Source organism: Lissotriton vulgaris, chromosome 4_1 (genome assembly GCF_964263255.1).
Source record: "Lissotriton vulgaris chromosome 4_1, aLisVul1.2, whole genome shotgun sequence".
In the NCBI taxonomy this organism is placed as follows: domain Eukaryota; kingdom Metazoa; phylum Chordata; class Amphibia; order Caudata; family Salamandridae; genus Lissotriton; species Lissotriton vulgaris.
Window position 1 is genome coordinate 1,267,317,486 of NC_141691.1, and position 13,607 is coordinate 1,267,331,092.

The 13,607-nt window shown below is 43.9% G+C and overlaps 1 protein-coding gene across 2 annotated transcripts in view; it reads left to right on the top strand.

The window, feature by feature from the left end:
* Positions 1–492: 492 nt before the first annotated feature.
* The window catches only part of TMEM200C (transmembrane protein 200C), a 231,353-nt gene continuing 218,238 nt past the window's right edge, over positions 493–13,607 (top strand). Inside the window, exon 1 of one of the 2 annotated variants that reach the window (XM_086965475.1) lies at positions 493–852. The gene's annotated coding sequence lies outside the window, so the exon portion shown is untranslated. Of the gene's footprint in view, positions 1,114–13,607 lie in introns of both variants that reach the window. The other variant, XM_086965474.1, reaches the window with a different exon arrangement.

Consider the following 13,607-nt stretch of genomic DNA (forward strand, 5'->3'; position numbering starts at 1 on the left):
GGCACTAAACTGGATGGGAGGGAATGCCCCCCTTGGCTACTGTTGTCTGCGGTAGTAAATTCAGCAGCTATTAAGGCTCAATGGGCCCCCAGTGGTTTTTTGTTCCCGGTACCTTTGCACCTGACACAGTAATCAAAGCCACCCCCTGAACTCGAGGGGGAGCGTTACAGGAGTTACAGGAGTTAGACCCGCCTGGCCTGCATCTCATCTCCAGTGGTGCCTCGTGCCAAGCGATGGGTCAAGGGATGGATGCCATGGAGCATGTCGGTCTGGAGAGGGATGTGAAAGAGTTGTGACAAGAAAGCGAGGATTGGACTGCGCATGCAGTGACAGAATGAATGACAGGGGGTGTGTCTGGCAAGAGGGGAGAACGGGTGATGCCCAGGGCGGTGTGTCCCTACCGGTTGGTGGGGGCGGTGCTGTTACCTAGCAACAGCGCCCGGCGCAGGGCAGAGCAAGGAGCGGAGCAGCAGCTGACGGGCAGAGTCCAGCGAGGAGCGGAGTCCCTGCAGCCGGGCACGGGGAGCAGCGGCGCTCGTGGAGCGCGGAGCATCACTCCGGGGCTGCAGACACAAGGACGCCGCCAGCCCGCAGGACGCACGGGCGCTGGATCACCGCTGAGCCGATGCCCGCCTCGCAGGGGCATGGCGCGGCGTGCACGGCGCTCCTCCCCCCGCCGGGGACCCTCCTGTGAGCGGCAGCCGGAGCTCGAGTGGACGAGGGCTCCGCGCTCCTCCCGGCCGCTGCCATGCCGGCTCTGCTGCGCCGCTGGACGTCGCTGCCGCCCCCGGCCCGGGCGCCGACCCTGCTCCCCCCGGATGTCCTGGAAGCCCGCGCCCTGCGCCCTCCGCGGTGAGTGAGCTCTGCGCCTCCGGGTCTGTCCCACTCCGGCAGCGCGGTCAGTGGCCTGCGAGGCTGTGTGCGGGCGCGGGGCTGGCACTGCCGAAGGCGACGCGAGCTGTACTAGCGCCTAGTGAGAGTTACTGCTCAACGCGTCACTAGATGTGCGCTGGCAGCACCGCAGGCCCTCTGCACCATGATACCTGTGCGGCAGGCAAGTACGGCACTCACAGCTCCACAGACCAGCACTGCACCTTCGTGAGTGTGACCTAGGTCGGTACTGCACCTTTACTTTACGTGTGTGCTCTAAACCAGGGCAGCACCTGCACTACATAAATGTTTGGCAATCCCAGTACTGCATCTTCACCTTACAAGTGTGTGTGTGTTTCAGCCCTGTGCTGCACAGGAACCATACGTGTGTGTCACAACCCTAAACGTCACCTGCATTTTACACAGCTCAGTACTGCATATACACCTTTCTTGTGTGTGCGCCAGCCCAAAACTGTATTGCACCGGCACTATACGTGTGTGCCACAACCCAGAACGTCACCTGCATGTTACATGTTTATGCCACAGCTCAGTACTGTACATGCACCATATATGTGTGTGCACGTCATCCCAATACTGCACATGCCCTTAACCAGTGTATGGCCCCTGACCTGTGTTGCACCGATTACTGATTACTGCACCGGCACAATACATGTGTGCGTCGCAGCCCAGAACTTCACCTGTATTTCACAAGTTTATGCCTCTGTCCAGTACTGCACGCAGCACGAAATGGCTGCTTGTCGGAGGGCGAACATCGGGTAATCTGTCTCTTCTGTTTTATTACACATAATACCAAACGCATTATATACTAGGACATGCATGGGGCATCACACGATCACAGCATTACAAAATATAATGCAATTGCAAGTTGTAATGCGTTGTTATAATTTGTAGGTACAACAAAGAGCTGCCAGGCACCAGGCTATGTCCTGCTAGACGCTGCCCTAAGTTATTTTTAAGAGGCTTATATGGATTCAGCAGGCCACCAGGGCCACACTGTAGATAGCCACTTGATCACTTACATTTCAATAACACAGATCCAAACATTCAATTCTTAAGTTATCTTGTCTTTAAATTTCACTAATTCTTTTAAAGTCATACGTGTAAATAAAGGTTTTTTAAAAAATATATATATTTCACGAAATCCTTTATGATTGCTCACAAGTGTGCATGGCAGCTTGCCCATTCACCTCCTGCCTTTACAAATACTCCACTCGCCAGAGTGGCTTCCTGCTAGAAAGCGCAGCCCCTTTCCTCCCTCCCTCCTTCAGGGGGTCCTGTTTTGTGTAGTCAAAAAACCGGTCCCTCGGGAGTCATTACACGGCGTTCAATTTCACATCATCGCCCGAGTATTGACTCTCTGCGGCCGCACTGCGCGGGAAGCTCCCCGCCTCAGCGATGATTGAGATACGCGCGAGCGCCGCCTTAATCATGTCCCCCGACCAGCAATGATTGACCCGTCAGGCCCGCGGATATTGATTTGCAAACATAGATGACATCCGATTGCCATCTGCCTTCCCTTCTGCGCAGGGAATATTTATTGGCTGCTGGGAATGACGCTCCGGCGAAACTGGCAATATCTAGTGAATCCCCTAAAAAAATTAAAACATTGTTACGTATTCGTCCTTGGCGTGCGCCCCTCCCCCCAGCCAGGCAAGAAGCCACCTGGCGATTTTGCGCCTAGAGGGTTAAGCACTTGAACGCTCTTTTATGTAGTGGAAACCGATAAACGTTGAAACGACACCCTTTCTAAAAGATAACAGGCTGATTTTACCGTTTTCCTCATAGAGGAGGCAGTTAAATCCGCAACTACAGACAGATTTACAGTATTGTCGTAAAAACAAGTGCTCGTCAGAGCGTTTTAGCGTGTATCACATGTTGTCTAACCATGTTTCTTCATTGTTAGGAGATTCTTGGCAGCTGGAAGCGCCGAGTCTCTTTCGTGCTTCAAGTTGGAGTGGAAAAAATTATGTGAATTAATTTTCAGTTAAAATGGCAATACCAAGATAGGTAATTTCACATTATTATGTAACACGTTTCACCAGAGGCTACTGCCATTTTGATTGTTACATTACCCCTAAGACTGGTTTGACGTTTCTTTTGAAACTAGGACACGGTAAGCCGGCGGTCGCTTGATGGACAAAGTGCCAACCATTTTCACGAGACCGTATATTAGAGTTGTACGATGTAATATCATGTGCTCCCTGTCAGTTATTCGGACTTGTCATTTATGGTTTCTGAATATGGCCACACACTTTTTTTTACTCAATATGCAGCATGAATTGCATTTTTACGCTATGGGTGATCAGATAAATCATATTAGTCACCCAATAGATGTTCTGTATGCTTCATGCTTATATGTTGCCCTTATAGCCAGTCTTCCAATTTTCTGGAACTTTCCGAACTGAAGCACAGCCATTTGTTTCCTATATATTTTTTTTAGCATTTATTGGATGGAATCGAGTGGAAATGGCTGCAAATTTAAGGATGAATTGAAGCATGGCTGCTTACGGTGCATTACATTTCTTGTATGGCTTTAGAAAATTGTGCGTGTGTGTGCACGTGTGTGGCATGCTATTTAATGCCATTGATGTATAAAGGGTTGACAACAACAAAGAAAACCTTCTTGACACATCTGATGCCCATGCAGTATAAACCGGTAATGTGAAATGAACTATATTTTATAGAATTAAACCTTTTCTTAAACTGCATTTGTAGAGCAAAACCTCGGTGACAGGAACTTTTTACATGAATGCATCTGATGAGTAATGTTTTTGATGTTCATTGAAGTGACAGAAAATGTTGAAATAAGCCTTTCATTTTTCATGGAAATCTGAAGGGAAGTTCCTAATTCAGCAGAATCCCATTAGAACTGGAGAATCCACCACGTTACATAATTCCCACCTCTGGAAAACATTTCACTTTTGGGTTTACAAGCAGAACTATACATTTAATTCTAGTTGTACTTCTTGAGCTGAAGCACAAATGTTACAGGGTTGCAGCTATACAAGCAGCAAAGTTGATGCAACAAGTTCAGTGGGAGAGGGAGGCAGCAGTGTGTTTGAGGTGGGAATCTCGGATAAAGTAGAAGAAACAGCCTAAGGAGGGTTTTGAAGGAAGATCATGGGGTTCTGAGTGAGGGCCTGTGTATTACTGCCTTGGAATGCGGAGAAGTCTCACTTGGGTTCTTCGAGTATGGACAATCTTGTAGTGGAACATGTGAAGCTTGATAGGCCTCAGTCACGAGAGTCAGTATGGAGATCCTGAGTTGGATGGGTTGTTGGGGGACAGAGCCAGTGGGTGTATTCTATTTCACAAAAAAGGTCTCCATGACGGGTTGGGGGATCTTGTGCTATGCGTGCAAATGCGTGGCTATGCACGACAATGAGGGTGCGTAAATACGGCCCCATGCCTACGTCAACCAGTTGATAGATTCTGGCTTGCAGCGTAATATTTTTATTAATCTAAATCAGAGAGTTTATTAATTCCTGATAAAAACCCTTTCATAGAAACTTGTTTATGGGCAAGTGATAAGGATCGATGTGCACCAAAAGATCCCTGGTCAGTAGTCTGAGCATTAGCTTCAATCCCAACTTGTCTGTGAATGGCTACATTGGAACAGTGAAGAAAACCTACTTTTTCCGTGACATGCGGCAGAAGAAAGGTCTATCTTTTTTCGTTCCAGTTAGTCATCAAGCCATCAAGGTGAATGCAATTGTATCCTCAGGGATGGCGCTCAAGAGTGCAGCCTAATTGGGACTCGTTAGCTGATCTAGTGCTTAGCTACAACTCAGAAAGTATGACCAAATTTCCACAGCCAAACACTTTTCATTGTCTACAAGGCACGAATGAACATGTTTCAAGTCAGTAGTCATTGTCCAGCGACTACTGTTTGATCCAGAATTACTGAGAATTAAAGTCAGCTGATCTCATTCTAAGTACCATCTGAAATGAACATAATAACATCTACCTTTTAATCTCTCTCTACATCTAGTGGTTGATATTTTAGGCACCAGAAAGCTTCTCTATGGAACTTCCCTCCTCCTTCTCGGATGGAGAGAGATCATCTTAAATTTTGTAACACCACAAAGCCATTGTTTTTCAACCTGAAGTGGATTCTTCAATGTGTTCAGTGGTTTGGCATGTTTCTGCTTTTGCACATTTGCTTTTCTACATCACTGGCAGCCCTCAACATTTTTAACAGGTGCAGCACCAGGGCTGCAATTGCACCGCGCCTGGTGCGCGTACAGTCAAAACCTTTTCAAAGTGGTCGGCACCTGTGCGTCTGTCTGGAGCACAGCTACTCAGACTGTGGCCTAGGAGGTAACAGCTACTTCTCAATACATGGAACACCAAAGAAGCAACACGAACAGCAGGTCTCCCTGGGACAGCAGCAGGACTTTCAGGAGGTTCACTTGAAAATCACCTAAGTGAGAATGGTGTCAGAACTAGTACATTTACGCATTCATACCCCAATGCATTCCTCTCATTAGGAGAAGCTCTAAGAGATCTGTCTGCAATCTACAAGGCACCCATGCCTTATCTGTGCCTGTTCTCTGAGTCATACAAGCTTCTACTAGTATGTCCTTTTGGATTTGTTCTGTAGGAAATGGAAGATTGAGCTAGTTGCCTCTGTCAGAGAGGGAAGCTTGCTTTACTATTGTCATGCTGTTGCCTTATGTGAGAAAGGGCCGCTTGCACTGGCGCTTGCCTAGTTGTATGTGTCCTGTGATGAGAAAAGCTTGTCTTGATGGTACCTTAGGTGTACAGGTCATCTGAAGGAGGGAAGCTTGAACTGTTTTTACCCAAGGTGTAGCTGTTCTACGAAGAGGGGTGTTTCCACTACTGTTGCCCCATCTTATAAAAACATGAAGGGTATTTTAAATGTACTTGCATAACATGCCTAGACCACTCAGAAGTTTAGGTGGGATTCAGGGCAAAAACGAGTTGCAGGGCCTTGACCGAGAAACTGGTTTCAGTCAGAGCTTCCCAGATTGACCAAACTGTGTGACCCTGGACAGTTAATTTCTTCCCTCTGCCTTCTTTTCCGTTATCATCATATTTGAGAGCACCTTGAAATAGTTCAGTGCAGGATGCACACTTTACAACAATCTCTTTTTTTGTGTGGTTTTATAGTACTTGATGTTGCTTTATCTAGAACAATAAAGGCTTACATAGAAGAAACAAGACAAGTGACTTGAGCCAACAATCATGTTTTCACCGCAGAAGGGCGTTGTTGCCTAATTCGATTAAAGGCCTCTCAGTTTAGTGAAATAATCCAATTTCCTGACGTGTAACAATCTAAAATATTTTTTTTATGTAAAGGTTTACGGCCCAGCTATAAATAAAGTGTCAGTCAACACTACTTGCAGTCGGACAGGAGGTCCAGGCTGAGCCAATAGCTGTTTTCTTCAGCCTCCACTGTATTGCCTATCCAGACAAAATGCAGCTCAGACAGGGCCACGGAGACTGATGGGGCCTAGTCGTTACTGCCTTACTGCCACTGCCCTATTAGCACTAGTAGCAAGGCAGGAGATGCTTTGGTGTTAGGCATGTGGTTCACTGTTTTAAGACCTATGCAATTCCACTGGCCACACCAGTTATCTATGGGTGTCGCTTGGCAGCATGAGCATGCCCTGTTTCATTGCACAGGCTATGATTACAGTGACTTACCATGTAAACATGCTGATAGCCACTCCAATAGCAGGTCATGAGGCATCTTGAAGGAGTGGGACCTAAGAAAATATGCCACAGTGCCCCACCACCCCTTCTGAGGCTGGCGAACAAGCCCTATAAAGCAGAGATTGACTCACAATATTTGATGGACAATACTTAAATTCCTGGAGAAGACTCCTGACCCCATAGGGGGAATATTTGGGCACAAAAACATGCTGAATTTGAGTCTGCTGTTGGGCCCTCCTGTTTTTAGTTGTGTGATAAGGAGACACCAGTAAATCATGTTTAGCTCACCTACATACAACTTTAAGAAAGGACTGAGTTTAACAAAGGGAGAACATACATGTTCACATACGTAACACAATCTTACACAAACTAGGGAACCCATAACTAGGAGACTGTACAACCACTGAGGAACAGTACTGTCTGATGCTTCCTAGTACTAGCTGTGGAACCCATTGATGGAACATATCACTCTAGGATGGTGAGGATTGATCATCCTATGGTACATACTTTCAGTTTTGTACTTCTTACATACTTATATCTGTTTATGGAAAACGTACACGCCCTTTTACCTCCGCTCACTCTCTCTTTTATATGCTAGCTACCTGAGTTGTGCTTGTCCTGCATGTGTGAGAGAATCGTGTGATGTTCCTTCTGCGACTGCCACCTGCCTTTTACTCAGTGCTTAATTTGAGTCGGTGCTAGCACCGGCACCTAATTCTCAGCACCAGTTCGTAGAGAACCAGTTAAGGACACACTTATTTTGAAGTCAGATGATTGCACATGATTTTGCCCAGATGTTGAACCATGCCAAGACTCGAACCGGGTTCTCAAGCTCCGAAATCGGCAGCTCTACCCATTAGGCCAAGTCATTTACAGGTTAATTGGTACCAGGGCTCTAGCCAGGAGGCAGTGTGCAGCAGCACATTTCTCCTGTTAGCGCTGACTCCCGAGGAGAGCCCCGGCACCTTTTATTTGACAAATTAACCACTGCTTTTACTTATCTTTTGTGTTACTGAAGGTTGCGCTGTTGTCATCGTGTACCTTTATTGTGGTGTGACGCTGGGTATAAATCTTTCTACAGCACATAAGAAAAATCTATCCACATTGCCAATGTTTCTTTTAATGCATGATGTGTCGTGAAAGAGTGAACACTAAATATGTAAGCAAAGTTTACTTTTGATTTTAGGCACAAAACAAGCAGTTTTATACAGGTGATTTTGTAAAAGTTTAAAGCATTCCTGACAAGTGGATCTATGTCATGTATAATACCTCAAGTCAGGTCTGCCATTTTAGGCAGCAGCACTTTGCATGTTGGGGTTTTAATCCCATAATCAAACGTTTCTAAGCAAAACTATAAGCCACATCATGCAGCATACTGTTGGCTGAACCCCCAACAAAAAAATAGTTGATGGTGTCCTGTGTTGTAGTGCCAAAGCTTGGAGATGTGAAAATTAAACTAAAAGGTAGTTTCTTGTGAGCAAACAGGGGTTAATCAGCCCAGTAGGTGAGAGGGTAGAAAAATACTTTAAGATGGTAATAAGAGTACCTCACTGCAAATAGGTTAATATTGGCACTCCTTAGCAAGCGGGCAACATACATTGTCTACCCGAACAATGCGAACGGCAGCAGTTAAACATGTCTGGAGACATGGAGAAAGCAAAGTTATTGTCCTGCCACCTCTCCTTCCTAGCACATGGATGCACTCCCTATTGAACAAGTGTAGCACATGCTGCAGGTCCCCCACGAGAGCCGCCAGTGTTCTACAGTACCATGTGACCTTGGCTGATGCTTAAAAATTCTGTATAAATCCCTTAACTTAACAAACTGCCTTGGCAAAGCCAAAAGACTTTAGTCAGACTTACTGGCTTTGCTAATGATTTTCCACCTTAAATAGTTGCAGTGTGTGCACACACATAATTGTTCTAAATTAAAATAAATGTTATTTATTTAATGCCCTCCTGCATGGGTGCACATGCAAGCACTGCAATCATCTACGAATGTTTTTTGATAAAGCAAAAGAAAAAACTTCACATTATACTGTATTCTTAATATGGTTGATGACCATTTCTGAAGGTTAAATCCATAAGCAGAGCATGCTAGGCCTAGTACCAGTCTATAGTTGTGGGGCCTTCACAAAAAGAATTATAAGGCACAGTGGGCAGAGAACAAAAGGGGGGTGGGCAGAGGCAGTGCACGAGGAGCAGAAAAACAAACTCATACGACCCCATAGCAGTGTGCAGCAGCAAGGCCCCTGCTAAAAGTTAATGAATAAAAGAAAGACTGAAGAAGTCAGAAAGGAAGATGATGCACTCCCATGGAGGAGTGACCACAAAACAAAAAGAATTGTTTTTCTGGTAAGAAGCGGAATTATAATAATCCTTCATACTCAACACAGTGAGAGTGAAATGCTCCATGAGCAGGACAAACACAAAAATAGGATAGCCATCGAATAAAGAAGAGGAAACTGAGGTAGATAAGAAAGCCATCAAATTATGAGCAAGAAGTGGATCCAAAACCCACTCTACATCTATATTGTATACAATATATCTCTCTTTGTCACTGTAAATGAGACCTAAAAGCTATTATTTTATTGAGGTGGAAACTGAAGTGGAGAAAACATACTCTAACAGCTTATTTGGCTTGATATCACACACTTACTTTGACTTAACTTAGGGACATTGTCACCCAATCTCTAACAAATGAGATATCTGCTCTGTATGAAAGAAATTCTTGGGAATTTTGGCTAAGATTGTTTAGGTCAGAAATATTTCACCCAGTTCCTGCACACCCTAGTTGAAGGTATTGCTGAAGGAATTTATATTGGCTGTATCTGCTTCTCTTTATTTCAGAAAGTTTGTGCATTATTTCTCAAGAGATGTCTGTGATTTAAATAGTTATGGAAGGGAAACAGAACTAAAGAGGATGCATACAACCTACAAGTATATTCATTGTTGAATGTGTGTTTCAGCAGCAGGAAAAACTGGGTTCACAACAGCAGGCCAGTCGTGGGCAGGTGGATTATAATGCTATATAGGAATTCCACTCTACCTGAACCCTAGTCAAAGCCTTAATAAATTCTTTGGTTATCTTCTTGTTTTCAAATTCCCTATATGTTGTTTGTTCCTCCCAGCGTCTCCTCCATATCGCCATATGGAAAAATATATATTCATTTATAATTCACAATGAACATTTCTAATTTATGTTAGTTATTATCATTTTACAGTGTTGCTAAAATGCATAGACGTTGACTTTGAATTGGGTAAATAAGGTTCTCTCTGTGCAATTGCAGGAACTATATGGTAGCCACAACCTGAGGTAAATGGCATAGGCAATATCAGACTCAGCCATAAGAGCTTAGGGTGTCGCTGATCTCAACTTCAGGAATCCAATCCAGTTGATTTTTCCAATGAAGGTGGACGAAGAAAGGACACTACTGAAACTGGCAAACATAGTCCTGACATTCCTTAATCTCCCAAGACCCACCAGGAAAGAAAACACGATGAGGCATATGGCAGATGTGAGGAAACATTTGGCAAACCTTGAGGTAGAGAAAATGTTCTGAGACTTGCAGATTGTCCCTGATCACACTGAGGGAGAAACACTGACTGGCCAGTTGTTGATATATTTTGGAATTAAACGAACGTTGGGCAAGATGAAAAGATGTCTCCAGAGATCTCACATACCTAGCTGGGAGGAGGTCTCAGTATGATAAATGCTTGCTGTGGAGATAAACAGTGGCCTGCAGGTCGTGAGTTCAAAACCAAATTTGACCTGCTCAGCTTTTTATCATACTGATGCTGGTTATTGAGTAACATTAAATTGGATATCAGTAATGCATGTTAGTACATCACTTAGACACTGCAGAAGTATCATAAGTATTATATAAAATGGTATTATTATAACACACATTTGTTCTCTTTATGTAGCACTATGTCTAAAGAAATTAATCCAAGGAATATTTTCTGTCAGAAGGCGACTTTTTATTAATCAGATGAAATATAAATATACAAAGCATCTATCTTTTTTTGGTTCAAAATACGTTCATTTTTTTTAAAGAAAAGTGGTATCACATATCTAAGAGCAGCATCACCTCATACAAGCGTAGAATGCGAATGGGAAGTATAGGAACACAGAGGGCACGTTTACAGTTTGTGAAGCTATACTAAACTTGTTTTATTGAAGCAGTTTTATAGAGCTGGTGCAGAAGATGAAATATGAGTAGAAAAGGAAGGAAGCATGATGCTTCTTCTGAGTATGTATGTATGTATGTATGTATGTTTTATAACAAAAAAAGATAGTTCAGCACTGCATATGGTCAAAAGCAAGCATACAGGCAAAAAGTGAGCCAGCTGGTCAGTGATTAATAAATATTCCCCCAAAAATGTGACGATCCATGTAATAGTGTGTGAAACAACAATCAACTATTTGGGGTCACTCACATTGTATTGTTTGTATTGTATTTGCTTTTGTATAGCGCTTACTGCCCCTGATGAGGCGTCACAGCGCTTTTTTGGCAAGTGCACGCTACTCCGGAACTCATAAAGGATTAGTAGTGAATTGGTATAGTGAAAATATGAAAGTAATTTCAGTGGCGGATATGTTAGTCATGTATTTGGATTGAGAAGGATAGTGGAGGGATAGAAGAGGGAAAATGGTTTGCATTTATATTGATTGTACAATTTATGTCCAGGCAGTATCCTTTTCAGGATTCACAGACCCTCACTCACAGATGTGGCATGATTAATCTTCGAGTCGTGCTCCATGTTAGGTGGGTGGTGCAATACCCACAGTGCCCCTTTACTGTCCTTTTGATGAGGTTATTTCATGGAGATCTTTTCGTAATGTTTTCAGGTCCAATAGGCCTTGAACGCTTGCCTTGGTTCCACAGGAGCAGGATGAAAATAGGTAGATTTGGGAGAGGTTTTTTATAGTGATAATAACATTAATTATGGATACCAAAAGCTAATATTTTATTATTGATCATTATTCATCGTAAGGTTAAAAATAAAAGGTAGACTCTTAAGACTGAAGTGGTCCGTGAATCCGTGATCTGAAAACATGTTTGATGCCACCATTTCTGAAGGACGTGGGTCGGAAAAAAAGAGGCACACTAACCTAAGAAGGATAATGACTTAAAGAGCGCCAAGTCTCGCATCACACGGGGCCCCTGACAAACATGTCTCAGGACTTTGAATAGAATTTCTTTTTGAAATGTGTCTTTTTGACTAGACAAACAGCTTCACTCATAGAATGGCTATATTATTTACACTGGGGGACTTACACAATTCTCTCCTGATTTTTGTCCTTTAATAGTGATTAGGGTTTCACATGAAGGTCCTGAAGAATTGCAGCTGACCCCATTTGGCAAGGGGCCCACTGGGTATTGCACCGCCCACCCAACATGAAGCACAACCTGATGATGAAGCATGCCACATCGTTGGGTGAGGGTCTGTGCATCCAAAAAAGTATATTCCCATGGGCCTTGATTTTACAACCAACTAGAATAATTTCACACTTTTGATTGGTTTTTTAACCAGTATAACAAGGAACATCACATCTTGTTCCCTCTTTGTCTGGTGGTATTGCATCATGAAGTAATGTTCTTTAAATAGGTGTTTCTTCATCTATGTGTCCTAAATTGGAGGATCATTTGGGTGGTCCTTATGGATATGGGATGTTGTCATACTCTGGTGAATAGATGGAAAAGGATTGCTGCCTTTTTTTCCTGTACAAACCACAGGCATTTTTACAGTATTTGCTATTAACAAACTCCATGGGAAATTGGTTTAAAGTGTACACAATTATATGGAAAGATGTATGTGTATGCTAGAATATTCATGGGACCATCAAGTATTTATTCTTCTAAAAAAAAAATGCCCTCTTCATACCTTTCTTATCTACCTTCTAGTGAACATGCTAGGGGCCTGATTCGCAAAGGGACTTATGACTCTTAAAGAACGGTAAGTCCTCCGCTACGACAGAGGAGCATCACCCTCCATGCCAGCACCCTCAAAATGTGAAAAATAAAACACATTTATTATTATTGTTTTATTTTTCCTCAGAGAACAGAGTCTTGGGGGCGGGGCCATTGCGATGGCTGCCACAGAGGTTGAGTGGTGGGCACTGCTATCACTGCTCATGTTGGCTTGGCCGGCCATCTCACGACCGACAAACTGACATGCGCACGGAGCTGTCCCCAACCCGAGCTGCATTGCTGTGTTGGAGACAGCAGACAGAAACTCCTAGTCTCTCTGGGAGCGCAAATCAAGCGCACTCAAGTCAATCATGATGCTGCTGTCATGCTGCCAGCAGCATGAGAGTATTACCTGGATTGGACACAGGAGAGTCTGGGTGCTTGTGCCCGCAGTAGACTTATGCCAGAGAGGAGCAGAAGAGTGGCAATGTGGGAGGAAAGTTACTTGTTTTGTGTTTTGTTGTGTGTTATTTCATCCCCACACTCCACTACTTTGGTTTGCCAACGGCCGCTACTGTTCATAAAGTTACAAGTGCAGAATGTCTGCACTCCGGGCCGAAACTCCATACTGAGCACTGCAGTGCAGAGATTCCGCCCTAGTGCAGCGATTACCCTCATGTAAGTTTACGAGTCATAAGTCCCCTAGTGAATTGGACCCTGAGTGTTTCTGAAGAATATTTTAAATCTCTGTGTCTGGCTTTATTGTAAAATTTGCCTCCTTAAAAGCCCAGTTGTGTGTAACTGTGGTGCGAGCACTAACACACTTGGTGATACAAATGTTTCATCTAGCTCATGCCATAGATATCATATGCTGAGGAATCATTCAGAGCACAGCCTATCACTGATGTTTCAGAAAACACAAGCACTCATTTTGAAAAATTACTTTATAAGCCTCTGTTTTTCGCCACAAGGCAACGATCTCCAAATGCAGCATCATGTTAACCAAGTGCAAGATAGGTAAGCAGGGATAGATTTCAAATGTACAGCAGATATATTATATGTGTACATGGGGAATATTGTAAATTGGAGGGTTGTGGCATTAGTGAACCGTGGGGAGTTTCAG